Here is a 26,366-nt window from a genome sequence, read left to right as displayed (position 1 = left end):
ACTTCGACGTATTGGCCAGGTTTTGAAAGTAGGTCAATATAATAAGGTAGTTAAATACATATACAAATATAAAATGCCACCCCCTTGTTATTGTTCAAACATGTTAAAGGGCGCGGCACAATGAAATGTTTCATACAAGCTTTTGCATTCTAGTAACATCGCCACAATCAACCAAGATGTTGCGTTTATAAATATGAAGGAACTTCAGACATGGCAATTGAAGTTTATTTCACCTTGCCCATGCACATACAAAATTTTGGGAATCACTGCTATAAACATTCTCGTATTCATGTATGTTTAATGGTGTGTTCAGTTTATACTTATATTTAAGAATTCATGAGCTTAACACCTGCTTATAATAATTGAATTTCAATTATTATGTTTTTCTAAGAGAAACTGAAAAGAAAGAAACATTTACTGGTATATTGCGATGGAACCATTTCGAAAACCGCCAACGTAATCATCATCAGGCAATTTTGTAATGTTATCAAAGGTTTCACCGGGATTCGAACCGTGAATCACATGGTGAAACTGCAGTTGCCTTTAACCACTAGGCTATCCTGCTGGTATTTGTTTTCATGCTTAATTCAGTTTTTCTCATTTCTACACTAACAACAGAATTGATTTGTTAAATTGCAGTTTTTAATTGTGAAAAATGTTAGAAAAGAACCAACGAGTGGGGGAAATAATGTCACTTGCAAAGTGTGCCAGCACCCTTAGCAAAAGCATATGTCAATTTCCTCTTCTTATGCTTTGCTTCCAACCAAATTTGCAAGTTTGCTACTTTTTCATGTCAGATGGCGCTAGTGTCACTAAATCTACCGTTCTCCATAAAAATACGTGCAATCTACTCATAATGCATAAGATTGAATTAAATGCATCTACATATATGAAAAACTGCTTATGTGACGGGGCTTTAATACATTGAAAGTAAAATGAGGTGCTGATGTTGAGTGTGCTTAATCAAAAACTGTGATTATTTTACCATAGAAGACTATCTCTTTTTAGAAATCGTAATGAAACTTATTACATAGTTTGCCCTTTTCCTACAAGAGCTTTCAACTAAATAAATCAAAGATATTAACTAGATATAATTTAATCTAACCTCGCACTATTTTGTACGATTAGATACTAAAACTAACATGAAGCAATAATAATGTAGGTTAGGTTAGGTTGAACTGGATGGTCCATCAGGACCTCATATTGACTGAATGAGTCCATAGTGTTACCAGAAGTATGCTAACGACCAAACAGAAAACCAATATCAAACACCAGGACTTATGTTATAAAACAACTCCCAACTCTGGCAAATACTAGAAGCTTTGTAGGATCTATGCTAGTAGCTGCTTCTAGATCTGATAGCTGTGCCACGAACGCAGGGTACGTGCTCCTCTAACCCATGGTGGAATCACCAATTGAAGTTAATAAAAAAGGCAGAAGATGTACGCTATATGAAGAAATGGCAGGGATGTATCTTCAACGGTCAGAAGAGTGTAAAATTTTTACGCGCTTTGAAAAAATAGGAGTAGAAAAATAAATACCTTGCTACGAAATCCATTACAGAAACTGTTTTTTTCAGCATATCAGTGCCACCTAGCGCCAATACAAAAGGGGATACACAGGACCAGTGCGAGCTTATATTACTTTTGGCATCGAATAAAATAAAAGAAACTTAAACTGTGTTGAGCAGTAAAATTCAATAATGCGTCTAAAGTAAACTGACCGCAACTTCAACTGCAGTTCAAGCTTTCATCGAAAAACTGGACATAAAAGGGAGAGGTGTTACACATTATTTAGTTGAACTGTAGTAACTTAGCGCACTTAAATGGGTTTCGGATTTGATTAAAAGATTTACAGTTACACTTGAAAGTGATCGTACTACTTTTAAATGTTTTTCATCCCTAAAAATCCATTGTTATTTCCATATGCTTTGTTGATTTGTCGTTAAGAGTCGGAAGTAAAACATATGCCCATTCTAATATATCATAAAAACTAATCAGAAGATCCCCCAAAAGTTGTTGACAGTTGAATTAATAATGTATTACTAATGTTACCAAGTTTTTATTTACTAAAATAAGTCAGCGGATATAATAGCCTCGCGGAATCCGGCCTAGAACCAGCAGATGCTAATCCGATCGAGCCGGATTCATATATTCTAAGTTACAATCCATAACTGTAACATTCCACTTATCTTAGTGGTCTAATATCAGGCGAAAATCTTTGTTGGATATGACGTTAATACAAATGGTTTGTTTTAACAAAGACCTGCTTCGAGTTTTTTTGGAACAAATTAAAAATACATACATACTATATAATGGAAACATCAACAATATGAATGTAATAGTTTAGCACGGCCTTATTTATGGAAGCCAACACCAAAGACACCCAAATGATGAATCTCTGTAATTAAATCCAGTAAAGGTCCTTCGATATTCACCTACTGCTTTATGTGAAAAAAAGTACTAAGACTACCATATTCTACTCCTGAAAAATGCAAAATAACAAAACTCTTTCGGAGAAAACATTGGTGAAAAATTTGCAGATAGCCTAATGACAGAACAAAAGAATTTAGAGCGAGACTATTGACGGCTTCCTTCGCCTGGTTATTCTCATTGTGATTCAAACTAAGTTGATATCTTCTACATATACGTCAAAATTCCAAAGTGATTGGATCACCTGATTTGTAATTGACTATCGCTGTCTCACTCTGTATCTCTTTCTATCACCCGCTGAAGATAGCCGGCCCTATGCGCCGCCATATTGAACACCCCGTCAAAACGCTAAAAAGTATCCATATTGAACAGGCAGTTGACGGATAAGATATCACACTTAGTTTGATTCACAATGGGTTATTCCACCATGCTCTAACCCTCACTTCCTACATCTGCTATAATAATGTACAAATCAAGGAGAATCCATACCAGGTGGCGGCAAAGCGAATTCAACCAATTCGCCGTGCAGAAGAATGTCAAGACAAAAGAAAATTTTCATTGATTTCAATTAACTGACATATTGTTGTACAAGGCGTTGTATAAAAAATAATCAAGAACAAGCAATCAGCTGTTGGGATAACAACACCTGGTACTGAATTTGATTTGGTACAAACGATACATTTTTGATATTAGTCTCTTGAAATTCATAAATTTTAAGACATAAAGTTGGTTTTTATTTAAAATAATAAGAGATAGAATTCTTATAACATCTGAATCTAGCAAGCGAAAACAACTGTTTCTATCATAAGTAAAACATTAAAAATTTTGAAATTGAAAGAAGGGGGAGGGGGGGGGGGGGGATTCGTACTTAATGAGGTATGTATCAAAGGCCAGGAAACGTAGCGTAAAAAATGCAAACTGAATAAAGCTAAATGCACAGACAAAAGTAAAAAGCAAACAATGAAAAAACATGAACAAATTTAAGGCAAATAGCGAGCGTCGCTGATTTGATTATAAAATTAATTAAATGTATATTAACAAGTAGACTAGACTAGACTCGTAAAAATAGTAGAGACAGGAAGGAAAAGTGAGGTGGAATATTACATATGTAAGTATGTAAAATAGCGCGATCTACAGCTACGTCTGTTAAGTAAAATCAGCTTACGGTTGAGTAAAGTATCTCACAAATGTATATATGTATAATTAAATAAATTATAATAACATGGCAAAAAACGTATTTGACCTTAGTAAACTAACACAATGCGGTATAGCAAACATTATTTGATGGGTTGTGTAAAGCGATAGTACTTAACAAATTTTAGGGGAGTATTCCGATAAGAACATTCCAGTATCTTTCTTTCGGAAAAATCGATTTAAATCTGTTACCGGCTGTTCCGAGTGTGAGCAAATAGAAAACCCCAATATTCAATTTACTTAGTATTTGCAATAGGGTGGAGCGATACCCTATGATTTTTTTTTTTTTTTTGTAATGGCCTAGCAATGAAAATTTGTCTTTATAAGAGTTAACCAAAACCACCTAATATTATTTTCGTAGAATGGCGTTTTTTGATGCCCCCAGCCCCAAGAAGTTGAGCAAAATAATCGCGATTTTACAAAGCTCATTATTTACATATTTATTTTATTTCTTTTTTAATATACCTAGATTTAGTAAAATTACATATTATAACTAAAAACGACAAATTTTAAATGGTGTTTTACAGTTTTTTGTTGATAATAGTATGCTTCTAATCAAGTGTATAAGTAAAAGTTTTACTGGCACATACTAGGCCATGAAAATCAGTAGGCTTTGAAATCAATGGGCACAATAACACCAAGCGAAAGTAAATCAATGAAAAAAAAAAAAAAAAACAAAAAAAAAAAATGTTGTGCCTACCGTCTTTTTCAAAGTTTAGTTGCGTTGGGGCACCTCTAAACATACGATGAGTGAAATAAAAATTTTCTACCTTATATCTGGTCTAGAAAGGCAACTTTGTGGAGGTCAGCCAAAAAGCGATTCGAAAAAAAAATAAATTCACTCCACCCTAATGTGCAAACCTAAAAACCAACAAAGCGCCATTTACATGTACATATGTGTATTGAATTGAATACAAAGTGTAATCATTAAATTGGCAATAAATCAATAGAGCACGCTTTTAAACAATGATCACTTGTTATAATTGCGTAAAAGAACATAGTACATTCGAGAACCTAAATACGAGTATGAAAGAATGCAAATACGAAAACAAATACCTATATAAAAAAGTTTCCGGAAATCTTAAGATATTGTGGCGAATGTTAGCATCACATATGGCTAGAAGAAAAACATAAACTACAGAAATACATGTATATAGCTAAATAATCAAGCATGAGATACAATTGTTCTAGCAGGCATGGTTGTGAAACGTCTAGACCTTAGGAGAAATATGCGAACGGGGCAACAGAGAGTATAAAAGCAGCGCAAGTTGAGGAATCAGTTATCAGTTTGATTCAAATAAGCTGTTAGTGAAAAATAATTGTTATTGTGAAGTACAACTCCCAAAGTAGTCTAAATAGAGACCATTTCGCAATACTGAATATTGGAGTTATTTATTCGACAGTTCAGCGATTAGAACGTTAGCAGAAGGTGCGAAATAATCGTAATCCCCCAAACAATATATAGGTGCATGTACTTCACATAAGCCAAAAAAAGGTTAAATTTAAGCACATATAAAAATTAATAGACAAGAAAGTTAATATACATACAGGGAGAAAGCAATAAAACACTGAAATATCAAGTGCGTAAATAATCAACGCCACCTGCTGAATTAAAATCATGAAGGACCTCTCCGCAACGTTCTAAACTAAACGACGCTTCAGAGAGTGTGGCCACCCATCTGGCGGTTTATTTAATTTGATTACAGATAAAGCAATAATACAAGAATTATCAATTTTCATCGGAATATTCTACATTATAATAGGCGTAGTTCTATATTGGCAAACGGTAATGTGAGATAAAAATCATTGTCCTTATGAAGCTGCCACTTTTGTTTAAAAAACAGAATATTGAAGTTTCTCTCGATGTCAAAATTTAGCGTTGCCTAATCCATATTATGAAGGGGAAGATAACTTCAGGGTATACATATATTAGGATTTTTTTTATACAAAATGCTTGTACTAGGTTCGTATTTTAAAATGAGGACATAAATAATTATATATAAGGGCTACGTTTGAAAAAATTGTCCATCACTAAATACGAAAAACTTTCTAACCCAGTACTCCGATTTTATAAACAAATGTCATATTTACATGTTTATTCAGTAACAATTATTATATTGTAACGAATTTACTGCAATTCCTCTTATTTTCAACCTTCTGCTAACGTTCGAATCACTAAAGTGTTGAATAAATAACTCCACTATTCAATAATGCAAAATGACCTTTATTAGACTACTTTCAAAATAACACTGCTATTGCTCGCCAGATAGCGTCTTAAATCAAACTGATTGTCGTGCCTCTAATATTGCTGCCTTTTATACTCTGTGATTTCTCATAAGCATACTTCTAGGCGCTTCCATTTCTAGAATTTACTAGTTGGTTATTAGCTATAAAATTACTACGTTTATAGCTTCTCATATGCGCGTGTATGTGTGAGCACAATTATAATTACCTACTTTTGGGAGCATCTCAGATAAGATATCTGCATGTGTTTGTGCGTCTCTTCTCCGCTGTGTGTACGTACATATGTGTAGACATAATTATTGATTTATTGATGTGCATACAAGTCATTGATTAGCATCGGCTTAGAGATGATAGTATCCCTTAGTGTTGCTAATATTCGTCACAATATGTTTTAATTTTATCATTTATTTTGTAAAATTTTTTAATTTTTCAGGCACCCCTTCCATTAACGATTTTATTGTACTATTTCCTACTTTTTAAGTTGCAGAACGCCACTTCTCCCGAAAATCTTCAGTGGTCTGAGCCACTTTCTTGGCCGTCTAGATTTCCCTTTTTAGCAAAGCTCAGTATCTTTCGATTGGTCTCAGTTCTGGGTAGTTCGACGAATTTGCTTCTTTCTCTAGGCACTAAAACCACATTATTTTTTGAGTACCATTCCAAACACTATTTGCTGTAATGGCATGAGGCTAGGTCCGGCCAAAAGAAGGCCTTATACTGTATTAGAAAAGGCTTCATTTAGCCTTTTCTCCAAGCCACTCTCTGAACATACATTTGCGTGTTTATGGTTCCCGTTGTGACAAAAGATCTGCTTGTTTCGATACAGCTGCATATTGACTACCAAAACAGAAATTTTCGAGTTCCTCTTTTTTTGAAAAAAAAAAAAAAAAATATATATATATTTTTTTTTAGTTGAGCTGGTAGCACAAAATGCCATAATCTTCTTTGTAATACCATGAATATGAATATCAAAAGTGAATAAATAATTTCAAAAAATTTGTGCTGATCACTTCATATATGTATGTATAAAAGAAAAACACACGAAAGACGTGGGTAAATCCTTACGATACAAAAAAAAGTAAGGAAGGCTAAGTTCGGGTGTAACCGAACATTACATACTCAGTTGAGAGCTATGGAGACAAAGTAAAGGAAAATCACCATGTTGTAAAAAGAACCTAGGGTAACCCTGGAATGTGTTTGTATGACATGTGTATCAAATGGAAGGTATTAAAGAGTATTTTAAGAGGAAGTGGGCCATAGTTCTATAGATGGACGCCATTTAGGAAAATATCGCCATAAAGGTGGACCAGGCTTGACTCTAGAATTTGTTTGTACGATATGGGTATCAAATGAAATGTGTTAATAATTTTAAAAGGGAGTGGGCCTAAGTTCTATAGATGGACGCCTTTTTGAGATATTGCCATAAAGATGGACCAGGGGTGGCTCTAGAATTTGTTTGTACGATACGAGTATCAAATGAAAGGTGTTAATGAGTATTTTAAGAGGGTGTGGGCCTTAGTTTTATATGTGGACGCCTTTTCGAGATATCGCCATAAAGGTGGACCAGGGGTGACTCTAGAATTTGTTTGTACTATATGGGTATCAAATGAAAGGTGTTAATGAGTATTTTAAAAGGGAGTGGGCCTTAGTTCTATTGGTGGACGCCTTTTCGGAATATCGTTATAAAAGTGGACCAGAGTTGAGTCTAGAATGCGTTTGTACAATATGGGTATCAAACGAAAGGTGTTAATAAGTGTTTTAAAAGGGAGTGGGCCTTAGTTCTATAGGTGGATGCCTTTTCGAGATATCGCCATAAAATTTTTTTTTAAAAAGTGGGCGTGGTCGTTCTCCGATTTTGCTAATTTTTATTAAGCAGACATATAGTAATAAGAGTAACGTTCCTGCCAAATTTCATCATGATATCTTCAACGACTGCCAAATTACAGCTTGCAAGACTTCTAAATTACCTTCTTTTAAAAGTGGGCGGTGCCACGCCCATTGTCCAAAATTTTACTAGTTTTCTATTCTGCGTCATAAGTCCAACTCACCTACTTAGTTTCATCGCTTAATCCGTATTTGGTAATGAATTATGGCACTTTTTCGATTTTTCGAAATTTTTGATATCGAAAAAGTGGGAGTGGTTATTGTCCGATATCGTTCATTTTAAATAGATGACTGCCCAGGAACCTACGTACCAAATTTCATCAAGATACCTCAAAATTTACTCAAGTTATCGTGTTAACGGACAGACGGACGGACGGACGGACATGGCTCAATCGAATTTTTTTTCGATACTGATGATTTTGATATATGGAAGTCTACATCTATCTCGATTCCTTTATACCTGTACAACCAACCGTTATCCAATCAAAGTTAATATACTCTGTGAGCTCTGCTCAACTGAGTATAAAAATGTTTACGCAGATCTCGGCATTAATGAACTTAAGTACAAGAACACTAGATAATTAGCAAATTATTGGCAATTCTTGCTGGAGTTGCAAAAAATATATTTCGTATTTTTGAAACATTGTTAATTTAGAGACTATTTGATTTATTAGCTAATTAGGAGTTATTTCTGTGAAGCATGAATATTTCATTATTTTCGAATACTCGTACATTTATTCCCCGAAAATATAAAACCTTTTGTTAAGCAAACATGAAATTTTCACATGCAATATTAAAGAATTTTTGTATAAACAAATGTTTTTCATTTGAATTTTAACAAATGTTAAAAATAATACGTCATAATGAAACAAACAAAAAATATTTCTTGTTTGGCAAATATAAGATCATATTATTTTTTTTTCATGGAGCTTAAATTGTAGTCGAGTCAATGAATTTATGACAAGTAACTGTATGAGCGTCATAAGATGTTCGAGCTCAAATGTCACAATATTTAGTTGTCCGAAAATATCTCGTACCCTATGACTTACTCGCGCTCAGCATAAACTTGAACATCATGGTATTCTTCCAAAGCCCAACCTCTCAGGTTTCACCATTTTAGAGATATAGTGCGGAAAGCGCGCAGAGCCGCTAAAATGTTTACTTATCCTAAGTAATATAGGAGAGAACCGAAATTTTGAAAAATGGGCGTATCACCGCCTCCTCATAAGCTCGATATTTCACCACAATTCCGAAGCTGCAATTCCGGCTGTATTTAATACAATAATAAAGTAAAGCATTTCAAAAATTGATCAAATCCGTTTCATACATTTACTTTTTCGTAAAAGTTGCAGTGAACCTAACTTCCATTTTTCATTGCGTTCTATGGCTCAGAGCAGATAAAAAAAATTATAAGTGCCCATTTTATTTTATAATAGTGGATCGTGAATATAAACAGATTTTTCTTATTTCTGGCAGGAGTTGTGGTATGAAGAGTATCTCTACCAAATTTTTTTTTCGATGGGCCAATTACTACTTTAGTTGCAGCTTCCGAATTGTGCTGAAAGACTGAGTCCACAATTTTTAACTATTCTTGAGCCAATTCGTTTCACTCGCACTTTCAGAGCTGTAACTCAGAAAAATACTTCAGGCTTAACTTCTTCACAAGTTCCATTATATTACAATTTTTACTGAGCGCAGAACGCGAGTAACCCATAGTATGCGAGATATTTGCGAAAACCTTAGTTTTGCGACCCTTGAGCTCGAATAATTTATGACGCTCAAGCGCGATTTAAGTTCGACTTTTAGTGCCTTCTTTACAATGCCATAACATGGGTGTATGCAAGTTTTAAGCTCCTTATCTCAAGTTCCGATATTTGTCTTTTTTAACCTAAAATAACTGGACTGATGGTATTTGGCAGCACAACATAAAAAACATACATTTTAATCAAAAATAAATAACTAATGACAGTATCTGCGGCCACCGTGGTGTGATGGTAGCGTGCTCCGCCTACCACACCGTATGCCCTGGGTTCTCACCCCGGGCAAAGCAACATCAAAATTTTAGAAATAAGGTTTTTAAATTAGAAGAAAATTTTTCTAAGCGGTGTCGCCCCTCGGCAGTGTTTGGCAAGCGCTCCGGGTGTATTTCTGCCATCAAAAGCTCTCAGTGAAAACTCATCTGCCTTGCAGATGCCGTTCGGAGTCGGCATAAAACATGTAGGTCCCGTCCGACCAATTTGTAGGGAAAATCAAGAGGAGCACGACGCAAATTGGAAGAGAAGCTCGGCCTTAGATCTCTTCGGAGGTTATCGCGCCTTATATTTATTTTTTATTTTTATTTATATATTAAACAATAATACTACATTTCAAATACTTTATTTATAAAGAGTAGTTAAAGAACTTAAAAAGCGATCTTTCGAACCTGAAAAATCTATCTCGATAAATCTAGCAATTCTGTTGAACTCAATTAAGGCTCTAGTAATTGGAGCATTTTTCACATAAAGAGCTTTAGAAATACCAACAAGGAAGAACTCGGAGCTACGCAGAGCTCTAGCTGGAATGTTTATTAGAATCCTTTCAAGGAGCACGGGACAATCAACAACACCCCGAAACAAATCAAAAATGAATGACAACGACAAAATTGTTCTCCTGCTCTGCAATGATTTTAAACTAATCAATAAGCATCGCGTTTCATAAGTCGGAATAGGCTCTGAGGAAGGTAAGTTGCGTAATGCAAATTTTAAAAATACCTTTTGGATGCGTTAAATTCTTACAATATGGCAACTGTAGTATGACGACCAAATGAAGCAGGCATACTCAAGCTTGGAACGCACAAATGCCGAAAATAACAGCTTAAGCGTATAAGGGTCGGCAAAATCCGAGCTATGACGCCTAACAAAGGCCAGCATGACATACGATTTTGATATGCAAAGGTTAATATGGCTTGCAAAAGTAAATTTCGAGACGAAAATTACTCCTAAGTCTTTAATTTCACTTACCCGCGACAAGGGCGTATTAGATATATGATATGAGGTATCAATGATATTCATACGTTTCGAAAAAGTAATATGAAAACACTTACTTATGTTGAGTGTTAGCCGATTATTTTTACACCAGTTACTTAATTTATCCAAATCCAATTGCATCAATTCGGAATTATGAATGCTATTGATTATAGAATATATTTTAAGGTCATCCGCGTACAGCAGAAATCTTACTGTGGAAAAGCAAGAGCAAATGTCATTCATAAACAAGACAAAGAAAATTGGGCACAGAATGCTTCCTTGTGGAACACCGGAGCAGGCGACGAACGGAAGAGACCTAACATTGTCAACCACCACCATACAGTGACGATTATATAAGTAGGATTCAATCCATCTCAGGAGGACAGAATGGAATTCCATCAGGGCTAGTTTATTAGTCAGAATTGAATGTGAAATCCGATAAAATGCTTTAGAAAAGTTGAGCGTCCCGGAAAAAAACCATGCTGTTCTGGACATACAATATTCTTGACAAAGAAAAGTAGTTTCTCTTGAAAAATGCATTCAAAGAGCTTTGCTGTGGCGGAAAGTTTGGAAATGCCAACAATTCAACAGTCAATACATGAGCAAATTTCAAAGAGAATTTTACGCTAACTGCGCTCTCTACTTTGTACTTATGACGATGGTACCACTTGTTTAAAAAAAATACCAAAATAAGAAAACCACCAAATCGAAAAAACACACAAAATGGGAAAACAACAAAAAACTAGTTTTTCAGTTATCAATACAAAACGAAAAACCCTTTTTTGAATTTACTGTGCAAACAATTATGAGATACCGGGACACCTATTTATCGGGTACAATTTTGCAACTTCTCCTCCAAGCGAAATGCAAAATTGCTCCCTCTTGTTGCAAAAGTTTTGTTTGAACGAACAGGATTTTTCCAAAGTTAGTAACATTTTGTTTTTCACTCACGCGAACGAATTTAATAAGATAATAAAAAACATCCTTTTTTAATGTTGATGTTTCCGACAACATAAAAGTTTGAGTTGTTTTGGAATAGTTCCAACTTAAAGTGTTACGAAAATAAACTTGCCGAATTACATGTAAAGTTACTACAGTGGTGAATTACCTTCTAGCGATTTGATTCTTTACTTTTCTATAACTTACAAGTTTTCTATTTAAAATGTTATGTCAAACATTTATATACAAGTTTTTTTCGAAACAACTACATGCGAGAGAAGAAATTGAGAATGAGCTGAGCTGCAACTGAAAGAATTGAGAATCAGCAAGCATGCGTATTTATGTATTCACATATTTACGTATTTATATGGCGGCCGCCGTGGTGTGATGGTAGCGTGCTCCGCCTACCACACCGAAGACCCTGGGTTCACACCCCGGGAAAAGCAATATCAAAATTTTAGAAACAAGATTTTTCAATTAGTAGAAACATTTTCTAAGCGGAGTCGCCCCTCGGCAGTGTTCGGCAAGCACTCCGAGTGTATTTCTGCCATGAAATGCTCTCAGTGAAAACTCATATGCCTTGCAGATGCATGCCGTTCGAAGTCGGCATAAAAGAAGTAGGTCGCGTCCCGCCAATTTGTAAGAAAAATTAAAAAGGAGCACGACGCAAATTGGAAGAGAAGTTCGGCCTAAAATGTCTTTCGGAAGTTATCGCACCTTACATTTATTTATTTATATGGCAACATAGGTACTTTCATACAAAGCTGTCGCAACAACTTTTTTTTGGTTCATTTGACGAATTACGAATCAACGATTTGTGCGCAGTTGATTCAACATCTTGTTGCGATGGATAAAAATTGACAGACATTTTTGTTGAATTGACCCGTATTTCGGTTGATTTTACCAGTCTTTTTCTTTCAGTGCACACATAAATACAAGTTGGGAACTATATTTTTTAACTTAAGTAATAGCATTTTTTTGCTTTATAAAAAATTTCCTTTTTTGGTAAGAACGTTATGATTCTCAAGTTGAGTCCTGTTTCGAAATAACTTTTGCCTTGTTATCAAAATGAGATGTAGTGGTACTTAAGCCCTAATGCGTGTTGGGTATATTCGTCATTGCCAACGACCGCAAATAATTGATAGGTTAACTAGAGTTTAACCCTGTCAGATCAGCCGCTTAAGCTCAGCTTAAGCTTCAGTTAAAATAGAGTGAAAAGCTGCAGAATAAGTTTAAACGCAGTTTAACTGACAAACTGGGTTGAACTTGTACTAAAAAACGGGGCCTAACAGATGAGATAAAAATAATGTGCTTGACAACAACCAACGTTATTGCATGAGGGATGTGAATCTATTGCAATAATGCTAGTTGATAATTAAATTTTTTTACAAATTTTTACAAATCAGATAATTAATTTTTTTTTTACATTTGTCATAATGCATTTCATTGTGTGAATGACTGATGTATAAAAAAGCAAATGAAATATTCAAACAACAGATTTTTCGAAACTACGTTTTTCACAGTTTTGAGTGTGAAACATTGAAATACACTTCCAGTAAAAATGTAAAATTGTTAGAAGCAATAATAACGGAGTTAAGCCCCTTTTTTAAAAGGCTTTTCTGCATGTAAATTAAATGTTTTTTGTTCTCCTATAAAATCTTTAATTTGTTGGTTAGGGCCTTAGTGAAGTAAGCTAACGATATATGTACATACATACATATATATATTAGGGTGGGTCAAATTATATGGGGAAGAAAGGGGAAAAAACTTCAGGTGCACATCCAGTTTCTGAATCTATAGGTCATACTGAGTAATATTCAACAATTTTTTTTATTGCGTTTTGGAATGAAAATATTGGATTTAGCGCACTTTGGTGTGATTTATTTTTACTATTTACTAAATAAAAAGCCTAGCTCCATTAATTCAGCGTTGCTGGAAAAATTGGTTGGATAATGTGTAACATTTTTGTCATATTAGTACTCCAATATGAAGTACATGATCCAGCTACACCTTTGCTTGTGAGTAGTACATTAATAATTTTTGGTGATTTTTTGGAAATTTTTCGCCCTTATTTGTTCCATGGAGTACTCTGGAAAGATATTCGTAGATGAAGTAGTATTCCGAGCCAAAGTAAGTGATCCTGACCTAGGACATCGCAATGTTCATTGGACCAAATTTTTTATAAGTATGCGATTCAGTTGAGGTGGACTCGTATGCTCCTTGAATTTTACTAAAGGATTCTTTAAATCGTTCTTAAGGAGTATACTAGTACCCCACAACTTATCCTCATTCATATAAACATAATAAAATTTTCATTCAAAAAATTTTAAAATTGTATGAAATTATCGCGTTTTGTTATGAAACGTATTTTTTGAATGTTGTGTTTGGAACTCATATCTACATATCTATTCATACATATACATTAGACTGGGTCGATTTATTAACCGATATCGCGCCATCAATTTTTCGATAGGATTTGGGTTTCCGGAAAAAAAGTTCCACTACGCATACCCAAACAAATAATTTTCGAGCCTGTGAAATTTCATTTTTTGACTTTGATTGTTAAGGTTTTTTTCAAGACCTACTAAAAAATTTTTCATTTCATTGTAAAATTTTCATGTATACCCTGTCCGACCCAAAAATGTTCGCTAAAAACGTTGGCGATAACAGTAGTTTGAAAAAAAAAAAAAAAATATTTATGAAATTTTTTTTAGTAGGTCATGACAAAAACCATAAAAATCAAAGTCGAAAAAAAGTGAATAAATGAAATTTCGCAGGCTCGAAAATTATTTTTTTGGTTATGCGTAATGGAACTTTTTTCCTGAGCCCAAATTCTATCGAAAAATCGATGGCGCGATATCGGTTAACTTTCGTCCATACAAATCGACCCACTCTAATATATGTACATATCTATATGCAGACATGCTAGAATACTCAAACTGATCCCATAATAAACGTACAAAGTAGATGCTAATTGTGAATTGCGAATAAGAGTACAGAATTGAAAAAACTACAAATACAAATACCGTTTCATAAGACATATCGTTAACGAAGAAAAGTTAAAAGCAGGCGAGAACTTTGATAAACTGAACATTACAAGTTAGGCGCATGTAATCAATGACATCAATCGATGAGTCGATAGTGAAGCTACAACTAATTGCACATCACCAAATTAAGGCCTACGCAGATATACGTACTCCAGTTCACACACATCGTACTTTCGATGAAGTTATGCACAACTTATTACCTTCTCTGAGTTTAAGTAACAATATCTAAATAACGAAAGTGGTTTACTTTTAATAAATTTAACAATTAATAAAGATTTCGCACCAATTCGATATATCGCACACCTAGATTAAAACAGCGATCAACTCAAAAAATCGCAATGTTCAGAAAACGCAAAAAACTGACAGCCTCTTCCATAAACGATAATGCAATTTAAAATTTTTACAAATTCTTTTCTCGTTGATTAATGGAGGTATTAAAATAATCGAGTAAACAGTTCTGTAGATACTAGGGGTTTCCAGATTTTTATTTCGGGTTCCCGGGACAAACCTCAAATTTGAGCTAAATTCCTGGGATTTTCAAAAATTTCTCGGGACATTTGAAAAATAAGAAACACCTTTATATTTGTATGGGTTGCTCATTTCGGCGAAATAATTTTTAGATAGAATTAAACTTTTTAAACTCGTTTATTTTTATGAAACAGGCTATTAATTAATAGGTTGACTGTGTTTAAAGGGCCAATTAATGGTGACTTATAACCATAACACCATAACCATATCATAACCAACCAATTGGTTTTTGGTTTCTCGCTATATCCATAAAAATATTTGAGTTGTTGAATTTAATAACTTTTTGTAGATTTTATTCATTGTTTTGGATACGTTATGACTAACAGACTTATTTTTTGTGGAATATTTGTAATTTTTTTCGTTTTCTTCACTTTTATGGAATTTTCACGATTTTTAGGTTAAGGCACCATTAATCGATCACATTGGAGATGGTTATGGATATGGGTATGGTTACGACTATGGCGTTAGGGTTAAGGAAGTTTAATTAGTTCTTAATGCGAATTCAATATTCTATGGATTCATTTTGCTAACGTTATTTTAAAACACAACACTTCCCCACATTGCGCATGTAAATAAAAGATCAGCTGTTTTTTATGGGAAATTTTTACGCCATTTTCCTTTAGCTCTTCTTTTTTTCTCTCTTTCTTTCATTCGCTCAAGCAGTCAAGTGTGACGTAGTTGCGTAGAACGAAGCAATTTTGAACTCGTGATTGCGCAATCTTCTGTTGCGATTTGTGACACTTCCCCATGCAACATTGACAATATTCAGAACCACAGTAGGGATGAATTTTTCTTCTTTACAGAGTTGCATGCAATATGCTAATGACCCGAATACAATCGAAGCCGCAAATATGGGCATGTTTCGAAGCAGATTATAATTTATTAATTTTGATATTGTGGAAATGCCGGGACATAGTATTTCCCGGCGGGACACTTTAAAATTTGTGGAAAATACGGGATGTCCCGCCCAATACGGGACATTATGCAACGCTAGTAGGTACTCAACTGGGAATCAAGAGATCCTCATAGATTAGCAATTTCAGATTTTTGAGTTAGTTCCTTAGGTGCGATATTATCAAAATTCATGCCAAGCCATCGGGGAAAATCGAAGATATCAATTATAAAATCTTCAAAATATGCAATCTTTCTTATGAAAATATCATAAATAACACACCAGGATTCACATGCCGTTCGGACTCGATGTTAAACGTGTAGGATGCGTTCCGCCAATTTTAAGGAAAAATTAAAAATTAGCTATATCCAAATTGGAAAATAAACCCAACCTGGATCTCATTGGAGGTATACGGCCCCGAATATTTATATAATTTAAAATGTTAGCTTTTGTTTTCTTTAAGCGTGACTAATTGAGGATGTACGTAGATAGATTAAAGCTTCGCAAAATTAATTAAGGTAAACAACTTCAAACGGTTAACAACGATAACATTTCTAGTAGATGTTTTCTTTAAATTTATTACCAAGCATATGCTCGAGTCTCTAGAGCAAAACAAAAAAAAAAAAAAACAAAAACAAGAAAGAAACACGGTAATAAACGTCAAATTTGTGTTAAATTTGTTTTTAAAACACAAAGCTGGGCATAATGATAAGCTTTCTCATGCTATTTTTATCGATAACGTCAACACAACAAGTTGTTTTGAAGTATATAAATTAGTTTTTACAAACAGGCTAGGCCACTTAACGTGCTTCAATATTTTTATTTATTGGCTTATAGATTCTGAAAATGGAGAGATACAGACAATTTAAGCGGATTTTTAAAATTTGATTTCGAAGGTGTACGTTTAAATCAAAACTTGTTTCTTAATTAACCAATATTTTACCGAATAACAATGGTATCTTTCTAATTTACGAACATGGCATTTATCATATTATCCATTAAAGATGAGTACAAGTGTGTTGACTTAGCTGTCAAGCATTCTGACAGGCATTCAATTAAGCTGACATAACGGGAAAATTTGTGTTTCCATTGTTGTTTTGGTTAAAGCGGTCAATTAGGGTTCTGTGCAGCTGCGCTAAAGATTAAAACAAGGTTTATGTACCCTGAAAAAATTATTGGATTACGTGTTCCATTTTTTTCATGTTGGAGTACTCTAACAATGCTCCTTTGCAATGCGTTTGCGGACCACCATCAGCCGATCATTGCTCGTGTTTTAACGACCGCGATCACGACACGATGACGATCGAACACAGTTGCCAAAAGTAAAATATTGCATACAAATAACTGATAATAAAATTTTACTATGGAAACTCTCGATAAAATGCAACCGGCAACTGGTTTTATGTATACATACTATAGTATAGAGAAATATTCAAAGAGGAATTGTGTCGGAAAGAATTATCGGAGTGAATTTAATTTAAAACACAAACAATACAATACAACTTTTATATATTATACTACGAATATTCTTATGATATTTAGCATTTGCGTGAATAAAGAGACTAATATAATTTTTTTTATACATTTTATCTTTTATTTTGGGTGGCTTCTTTTCTAGCGATGGTTTTAAAAGTACTCTTCCATAGCTACTCCAAGGAGTAATGCTTGAGAGTATTTTCTTAAGTAATCTCCTGTAGGTAATCCATCGAGGGTGGTTTAACGAGTACTATTTTTCTAGTATTCCAAGGAGTAATGTTTTGAGAGCAGTTTGCCAAGTAATCTCTTGTCGGTACTCCATGGAGTAATATTTCAGGAGCAGTTTAGAGAGTACTGTTCCGCAGATACCCCATAGAGTAGTTTTTCTGGAGTACTTTGGCATATGATCCTCTGTGGGTGCTCCATGGAGTACTACAGTGAAAGTACTTTGGGAAGTACTCTCACGTATGTACTCTATGGAATACTCACAAACAAAGCGAGAAAGGGATCACCTACTCCTAGGACATGTTAATTGGAGCACATTTTTTGTATGAATACAGATTAGTTTTGGAGCACTCCTATACTCCTAAAGGAGTATTCCTTGATGATGTATTCCACAACATTTAAATTTTATGTATTTGCGTTATTTCAGCACCGTTTTATTTGTGCGGGACTTTCGCAGCGCCATAAGTTAAGTGTGATATCTTATCTGTCAACTGCCTGACAGGATGTTCATTAAGATGGCTACTTTTTAACGATTTGGAAGCGTTTTGACAGGATGTTCAATATGGCTGCGCTTTGCGTCGGCTATCTTCAGCAGGTGATCGGTTCTATTTGTAATTTTGACGTCTATGCAGAAATTATCACACTTGTCTTATCCACAATGACGCCGATTACAACTAAAATAAAAGTGCTGAAATATACAAAAGCACGAGAAAAATCAATTTCTAAACACCAAAAGCACAACTGGCAAAATAAAAAACAACAAAACTAAAATTACGCATTCAAAGCTGTGGAAGCGGCAAAAATAAATAGATAAAAGAAGCATCAAAAAAACACAAGTCCCCTGGTATGAGCACATGCGATGTATGATGAGGTATGAGTATGCGATGAATATAAAATTTATTAATTTGTACATATGTATGTGTCGCCGCAGTTTCAAAATATTCCACAGCATGAGCATATGGATAATTACAAATTTTTGCGTTTTGCTTTCGCAACTCTATAAGCCCCGTCACATAAGCAGTTTTTCATATATACGTTTAACTTAATCTTATGTATTAGGAGTAGATTGCATGTATTTTTATGGGGAACGGTAGATTGAGCGACACTGGGGCCATCTGACACGAAAAAGTAGCCAACTTGTAAACTTTTGTTGCAAGCAAAGCATAAGAAGAAGAATCTGACATTTGCTTTGGCTAAGGGTGCTGGCACACTTTGCAAGTGAAATTATGTTTCCCACTCGTTGGTAACTTTTCCTACATTTTTCGCAATTAAAAACTACAATATAACAATTGAATTACACACAAAATATGTTAGCAAGTATTTTTGTTGTATAGGGAGAATGTTTATAACAGTGCTTCGCGAAATTTTGTATGTTAATGGTCAAGGCGAAATAAACTTCAATTGCGAAGTCTGAAGTTCCTTCATATATATAAATGCACCATCTTTGTTGATTGTGGCTATGTTACCTGTGTTTTTTTTACTTCTATAGACGTTTACGCATAAACTTTATATGGACTGCTAAGCGACAAACTTTAAATACACCTCGAAATTGCTGCGCATAAAATTTGTCCTACTAAATTTCAATACGCATTATACTCAGATGTAACTGAAATATGTGTCTTTGTTTCACCCTCTACACTAATTCTATGTATTCTATGTGTGTCCACAATTCATCGCAACTGATTCAGCTATATGTTATACCCTATGGTCATCAGAGGGTTGTGTCTCCGCTTTTCGGTACACCCTGTAGCTGTAGCTAGTTGTTTAACCACTGCCGCTGAATGGGTCTCCTAAGCATTATCTTAGAGAGGATAGGCGTTTTTTTTTTCACGCGCAAACGTAAACGTATACCCGTGTGGAAAAACACGGCTGTTAATGGAATGCATATCTAAGTTTGTGTTAAACGCATCTATATGAAAAATTTCATTGTGCCGCGGCCTTAAGGTAAGATGCACACGAGGCGAAGCGTCATAGATACGTACAAGGTATGTCATGTACATAGCTACAATTCCTCTACGCCTCAAAATCTGCACACGAAGATGCTTTCAAGCGTCGCTACAAAATGCAAACATGTTTCTAAAAATAATAGGTTAATTTATTAAGGCTATATTGGTCATCGAAACAAAAAGGAAATAAGTAGGAAAAGTTGTGAGCATCCCCGCGCATTTTAATGAAAATCAATTTAACACAACCGCAGCTTAGTGAATAACGGTATTACCAATTTCGAAAACTTTACAGCCATTTAGTCAATTAAACAACGTTTCACCAAGCTTTTTGTCTTAAACACTTTAATATGACTATTTCATTCTTTGTAGCTTGCATGCAGCCGACGCCTCGTGTGCAGCTCTCCATATAAAAACATGTATTTAATATCAAATCGTACAGATTTCGTATGTAGCGTCTAGTACGCGATTATTAACATACGCTTCATGTGCGTCTTCCCTAATATCGACATTGGACGATACAATAATAGCGAAGACATTAATTCAAAGAAGCGTTTATGACGCCGCAAATAACAAAAGTTGATGAATACAAGCGAGCTAGACTGGTGGTGACAATATAGTAATGTGAAATAAAAAGAAAATAATACAAAAAAAAAACATTAGCATACAGAGATGTGATCTACGAACACATTTAGCGTTGTACAATTAAATTTTAGTTTCGTCAAACCTTCCGGGAGAGGAAGTTAAGGGGAGGCTTGATTCAGAAGTGGTATAATTGTGCATATTCACAGGTCAAGGGAATTTATTCTTAAGACATTATCGTTTCAGCAACGGTTTTAATTAGGTTAAATAAAATTCCAATTCAAAGTCGCAAAACCTAGTTTTTCACAAAAATGAATTTACCCTGCACCACTCGAAAAAACTTAATATTAGCAAAAAAAAAAATCTGGTCAATATATGAGAAAATTGTGCCTTTTGTTCAGTTTTGTTGATTTAGTGAGTTTTTTGTGACTTTTGTTTACTGAATACCGATATCATCTTAAGAACTAGTTTACATAGCTAGAGTCCTAGCCTGGAATGCGCAGGGCACTATCACAAAACGTGCTCGATCGTTTTCTCCTCCAACCCGCACTCTTTACATCTGCTATCACTGACCAAGCCTAATTTAAAGGCATGTAATGCCGAAAGGCAGTGCTCAGTCAGAATACCCGTCATTAGTCTGCAGTCCTCTTTTTTTAAGACGCTTATATTAGCTTCACTTGTATGTATGGTTGTTTGTAACTCTCTAGGCTAAGCGCGCAGAGGAGATTTAGACCCATCTAGCGGCAATTATTGAAAACTCGCCGCAGTGGTTAAATAAGTCGCTACAAAACGAGTTGTGCTTGATAGCGGAGATACGAACCTCTGTGCTACGGCGCTATTAACATCAAATATCTAAGTGTTTCTTTCTTTTTTTTTCAGTTTCTCTTAGAAAAAACATAATTGAATATTCAATTATTATAAGCCGGTGTAAAGCTCATGAATTATTAAATAATAAGTGAATATACTAAAACGTCGCCATATTTGCATGTTTTTTAAACTATATTTTTATTAATTATAGGAGTAACTTTGCTAGTCTAAGGTTGTAAGACCTACACACGATCTTCGACACTTTGCAGGCCCGCGCTTTGATCCACGCCTTTTGCGCTTGGTCGATCATGTGCACCTCTTGTCCAATCTATCTGGACCGTTTAGGGAGAAAGCTTCGAGGGGTGCGTCCTCTTTAACTAGTTCATCCGCTTTTTCATTCCCATCTATTCCCATATGCCCCGGGACCCAATATAGATGTATGCTTCTAGCACACTTTTAGATGCTGTGCTATGCTAGATAATTGCTGTTTGGCTGTTAATATAAAAGTTGACGCGGCTGCACTTTAAGCTATTTTCTTCTAGTGTTTCGACTGCTACTTCCGCCTAAAGAACGCTACAGTGATCTGGCAGCTTTGTAAAATCTGTTTGTTTCCAATTCAGCACAGTATGCCGCAGACCCTACTCCTTCAACTACTTTGGAACCATCGGTGTACACTTGTATCGTCTCGTCCGCCATTTGGGCACTATTAAAATTTTACAGATGCCGATGTTTTTTTGTTTTTTTTTTTTATAGAAAAATATAACCTCCAGAGTATAATCTCTAATTGGAAGCACGAAATAAAATAGAAACATGAAAATTTTACAGATAATAATCAGGGTTGCCGCTAATTTAAATGTTTAAAAACCGAATTTTCCAAAAAAGTAACCGAAAGTGGAAAATGGTAACCAAACATGAAAATTTTACAGATAATAATCAGGGTTGCCGCTAATTTAAATGTTTAATAACCAGAATTTTCCCAAATAGTAACCAAAAGTGGAAAATGGTAACCAAACCAAAACAGGCTTGCGTTTTTGCTGGCAGCATTGGTATTTATTTTACTTTAGGGTACATATAACGTAAACACTGTTAGGAAAAAAATAAGAATTCATTTTTTTTACATAAAATTTGATAAAACAAAAACATAAACTCAAGTTATTACATAAACTGTGTGTATGAGTTTGACAAATAATTTTTTTAACTTTATAATTTTTTTAATAATTTGGGAAAAATTTAAACAACGTGACATCAGGACGGACAAGGCGACAGCTTTTTCGATTATACCTTGTAAATCTCTATTTATAGAACTACAACGAATTAACCAAATGTTGTATACTTATATGAGTTAACCGGGGATTGCCCGTATCGCTTTAAATGTATGAAAACATTTATTTCAAGCAATTTTTAATTTTATAATTTGTTTAATAATTTGGGAAAAATTTAAACAACGTGACATCAGGACGGACAAGGCAAACAAAAAGAACAAAAACAACAACAAATACCAAGTTTCTCTGAAAACCACCTTACAAACAGGCATAACTTCAACACATAACATAACTAATATATGCGAAAAGAAGGCAATTGGGAAAAACTTTACAACAACTAAGGCATGACGTAGCTGAATGCGTTTATAACCATTTTCAGCTATCGTAGGAGTGCGGGTTCGACTCCCACTCCCGGGAGAAAAGGCTTTGAAGAGATTTACAAGGTATAATCGAAACAGCTGTCGCCTTGTCCGTCCTGTTGTTGTTGTTGTTGTAGCGATAAGGTTGCTCCCCGAAGCCTTTGGGGAGTGTTATCGATGTGATGGTCCTTTGCCGGATACAGATCCGGTACGCTCCGGTACCACAGCACCATTAAGGTGCTAGCCCGACCATCTCGGGAACGATTTATGTGGCCACATTAAACCTTCAGGTCATCCCCTCCCTCCCCACCCCAAGTTCCATGAGGAGCTTGGGGTAGCCAGAGCCTCGTCTGTTAGTGAAACAGGATTCGCCGCGGATAGGTGAGGTTGACAACTGTGTTTGGAGAAGCTATATATTGCGCTGGCAACCTGAAGGGTTGCGCTACACACCCCTTGAATCTGGTATTTTAGTCGCCTCTTACGACAGGCATACCTACTGCGGGTACATTCTGACCCCCTTACCCGCTGGGGCCTTGTGCGTCCTGATGTCACGTTGTTTAAATTTTTCCTAAATTATTAAATAAATTATAAAATTAAAAATTGCTTGAAATAAATGTTTTCATACATTTAAAGCGATACGGGCAATCCCCGGTTAACTCATATAAGTAGACAACATTTTGTTAATTCGTTGTAGTTCTATAAATAGAACAAAAACAACAACAAATACCAAGTTTCTCTGAAAACCGCCCTACAAACAGGCATAACTTCAACACATAACTAAATACGAATTATGTGATATGTGGAAGATAATATATGTGAAAAGAAGGCAATTGTGAAAAACTTTACAACTAAGGCATGACGTAGCTGAATGCGTTTATAACCATTTTCAACTATCGTAGGAGTGCGTGTTCTACTCCCACTCCCGGGAGAAAAGGCTTTGAAGGGATTTACAAGGTATAATCGAAACAGCTGTCGCCTTGTCCGTCCTGATGTCACGTTGTTTAAATTTTTCCCAAATTATTAAATAAATTATAAAATTAAAAATTGCTTGAAATAAATGTTTTCATAGATTTAAAGCGATACGGGCAATCCCCGGTTAACTCATATAATTTTTTTAACATTAGAAGTAATTACATACCTAAATGAATGAGATCGAAAGTAAATGCAATTACAAATAATAATAAAAACATTCGATTAAAAATAATTTTTAGCCGACCATACGTAATTCTTTTCATTTGCTTTTGGACACAACTCTTTTGATGGCATTATGCTTCTATAGTTTTAAAATCTAGATTGTTAGCTTCGTTTTAATTAAAGCTAAGTCGGAAAACGTTCTTTCTGCCGCCGCTGAACTATGTGGCAATGACAATAACTTCATTACGAATCGTGTAAGATTCTTAAAACAGGTCTGGACCAATCCCAATCTTTTAACATGCAACTTTTTCCCAAACAAACCGATAATAACTAGCGATGACAAGAATTTTGCAAAGATCATACTTCGATTTGCGATAACGAATATCTGTAGATGGCAGTGTCGACGCTTTACATAGAGGCTACACCATCGAATTTTAAATCAAATTTCCCTTAATATATCAAAATCACTCTACATGTTACTTGTTCCAAAATAAAGCTCGCATTTATAATTTATAGGTATCAAAGTGGACAGTTTAAACGGTAACCAAAATAGGCAAGCGGTAATCACGTAACCAAACGAAATTTCGGTAACTAAATGTGGTTATAAGTAACCAAAACGGCAACACTGATAATAATAGTAATCTAAAACAACGTGATGTGTGCATATTTATGACAGGCATGTGCGAATTTTTGCTCTTTTAAAGTGTAGCGCCGCCGACGATGGCCTTTCACCATCAACTACCTGACTAAGTTTCAATGTTTTTTACGTATTATTTACTTTTTTAAAGCTGAATCTACACATAAATCACGTTCATATTTATTTTAAGAGCATGGCATGGAAACATCATGAAAAAAGGCAGGCAAATAAAGCAGCGCTGCTAATATCGTAGTCGACTTTTTACTACCGCGTTTAAAACCTGTTTCGATACAATACGATGACGTATATTTGTGACGACGTTGAGCGCCATTTGTCGGACGCTGACTTTGTCTGCTGCTCGTTTGGTTTGTGTGAATATGCATACCTAACTATTTACTAAACTGGTTGGGCTGCCTGGTTGACTAGCAGCCTACCTGGTGGTTGGTTATGTGCAGTCTGGAGTTTAAGCAATGTTTGCTGGTGCCCTCGTATCTTGAGTGTTACCTTTTTTATTTCATGTTTTCTTTTATTGATTTTTTCTACATCTATTTTTAATTTTTTGTTTGTTTATTATTTTATTATAAATTTTTTTTTATCTGCTTTTTTCCCACAGCGCTTTTTCACTTAAGCATGCAATACCAGAAAGACAAATTTTCACACGCTTATTCGGTTTACTTTGGGTGCGATTTTGTGTGTGTTTCTGGTGTGTGCGTTTTTTGACTTTTCGTTATGTAGAGTTAACTAGGCACACACATGAAATGTTGAAAAATTTGTGAACGGCTCTTTGCAATATACTTGAATTCCGCATGGAGATGGAATTTTGTATTTGGAAAGTGCAACATCAATTTTTCGTTTCTTTTGCACACTTTAAGATTTATATTTATAAATGCTTTCCATATTGTTATACATATATACCATTCTATAAAAAGCTATACTTTTTGAAAGGTTATAATTATTTAATTTAAATGCTCGAACTTCACCTTTTTCCCACTTTTATATTTTTATGTGCTCGTCGTTTCTGCCTTGTTGTTGTTAAGCACGAACAATTTCAATTCTAAATTCTGCTGGCTATTCGCCCCGTCGAACAAAGACTCTGCTCAAGTATACGCACGCTGTATGTATGTATTAGTATTTCTACAGATTTAATTTAGTATGTATAATATTTTAGCGAAAATTTAAAATTTTTGGTATATTTTGTAATAAGCTTTAATTTTTTGCTGCACACAAATTGTTGTAAGATTTTCAAATGCACTTTATAGCATTTTTTTCATTAAAACTTTTTCGTATAACTTGTAAAACTTAAAATTTTCACATCACACTAATTATTTTATACGTGCACACACGTTCATACACTGCTTTTGCTACCAGGCATATATATATTTTTATGTAATTCACAGTAGTAAGCCTATATGTAACGTAGTGTTTAGCTGTAAATTAGTTTCACACGAACTCGAATTCTTTTACTAAAAAAAATATATATATACTTTTATATGTACATGTATATACATATAAAAAAAACACAATCACTTTTTTAATTTCAATATTATTTTACTGCTTTCTCCGTTGCTGACATCCGTTGCAAACAAGTTACGAGGCTGGACTGAGCACTACACGAGTATGCTGAGTTTTACTTGTAGTGTCTGGTGTTTTGAGAGAGCAGATTATCAGCAAAATAACATATGTTTGATTTGGGGAGCACTTGGCATTGGGGAATCTCAAAGCGCAGCTGTGGGGAGCAAACACCGTTTGAGTGTATGAATGAAGTTGGAACTTGTCAGT

General features: G+C 34.7%; 1 protein-coding gene across 6 annotated transcripts in view; it reads right to left on the bottom strand.

Moving 5' to 3' along the window:
• Ip6k (Inositol hexakisphosphate kinase) overlaps window positions 1-26,366 on the bottom strand; it is a 281,451-nt gene that overhangs the window by 53,669 nt on the left and 201,416 nt on the right. Inside the window, exon 1 of one of the 6 annotated variants that reach the window (XM_067771871.1) lies at window positions 25,568-26,206. The exons of 3 other annotated variants lie outside the window; for them this stretch is intronic. The gene's annotated coding sequence lies outside the window, so the exon portion shown is untranslated. 2 more of the 6 variants (XM_067771874.1, XM_067771875.1) reach the window with 2 other exon arrangements.

The sequence above is a fragment of the Eurosta solidaginis genome, chromosome 3 (assembly GCF_040869045.1).
Source record: "Eurosta solidaginis isolate ZX-2024a chromosome 3, ASM4086904v1, whole genome shotgun sequence".
Taxonomy (NCBI): domain Eukaryota; kingdom Metazoa; phylum Arthropoda; class Insecta; order Diptera; family Tephritidae; genus Eurosta; species Eurosta solidaginis.
This window is presented reverse-complemented; position numbering and strand designations above follow the sequence as displayed.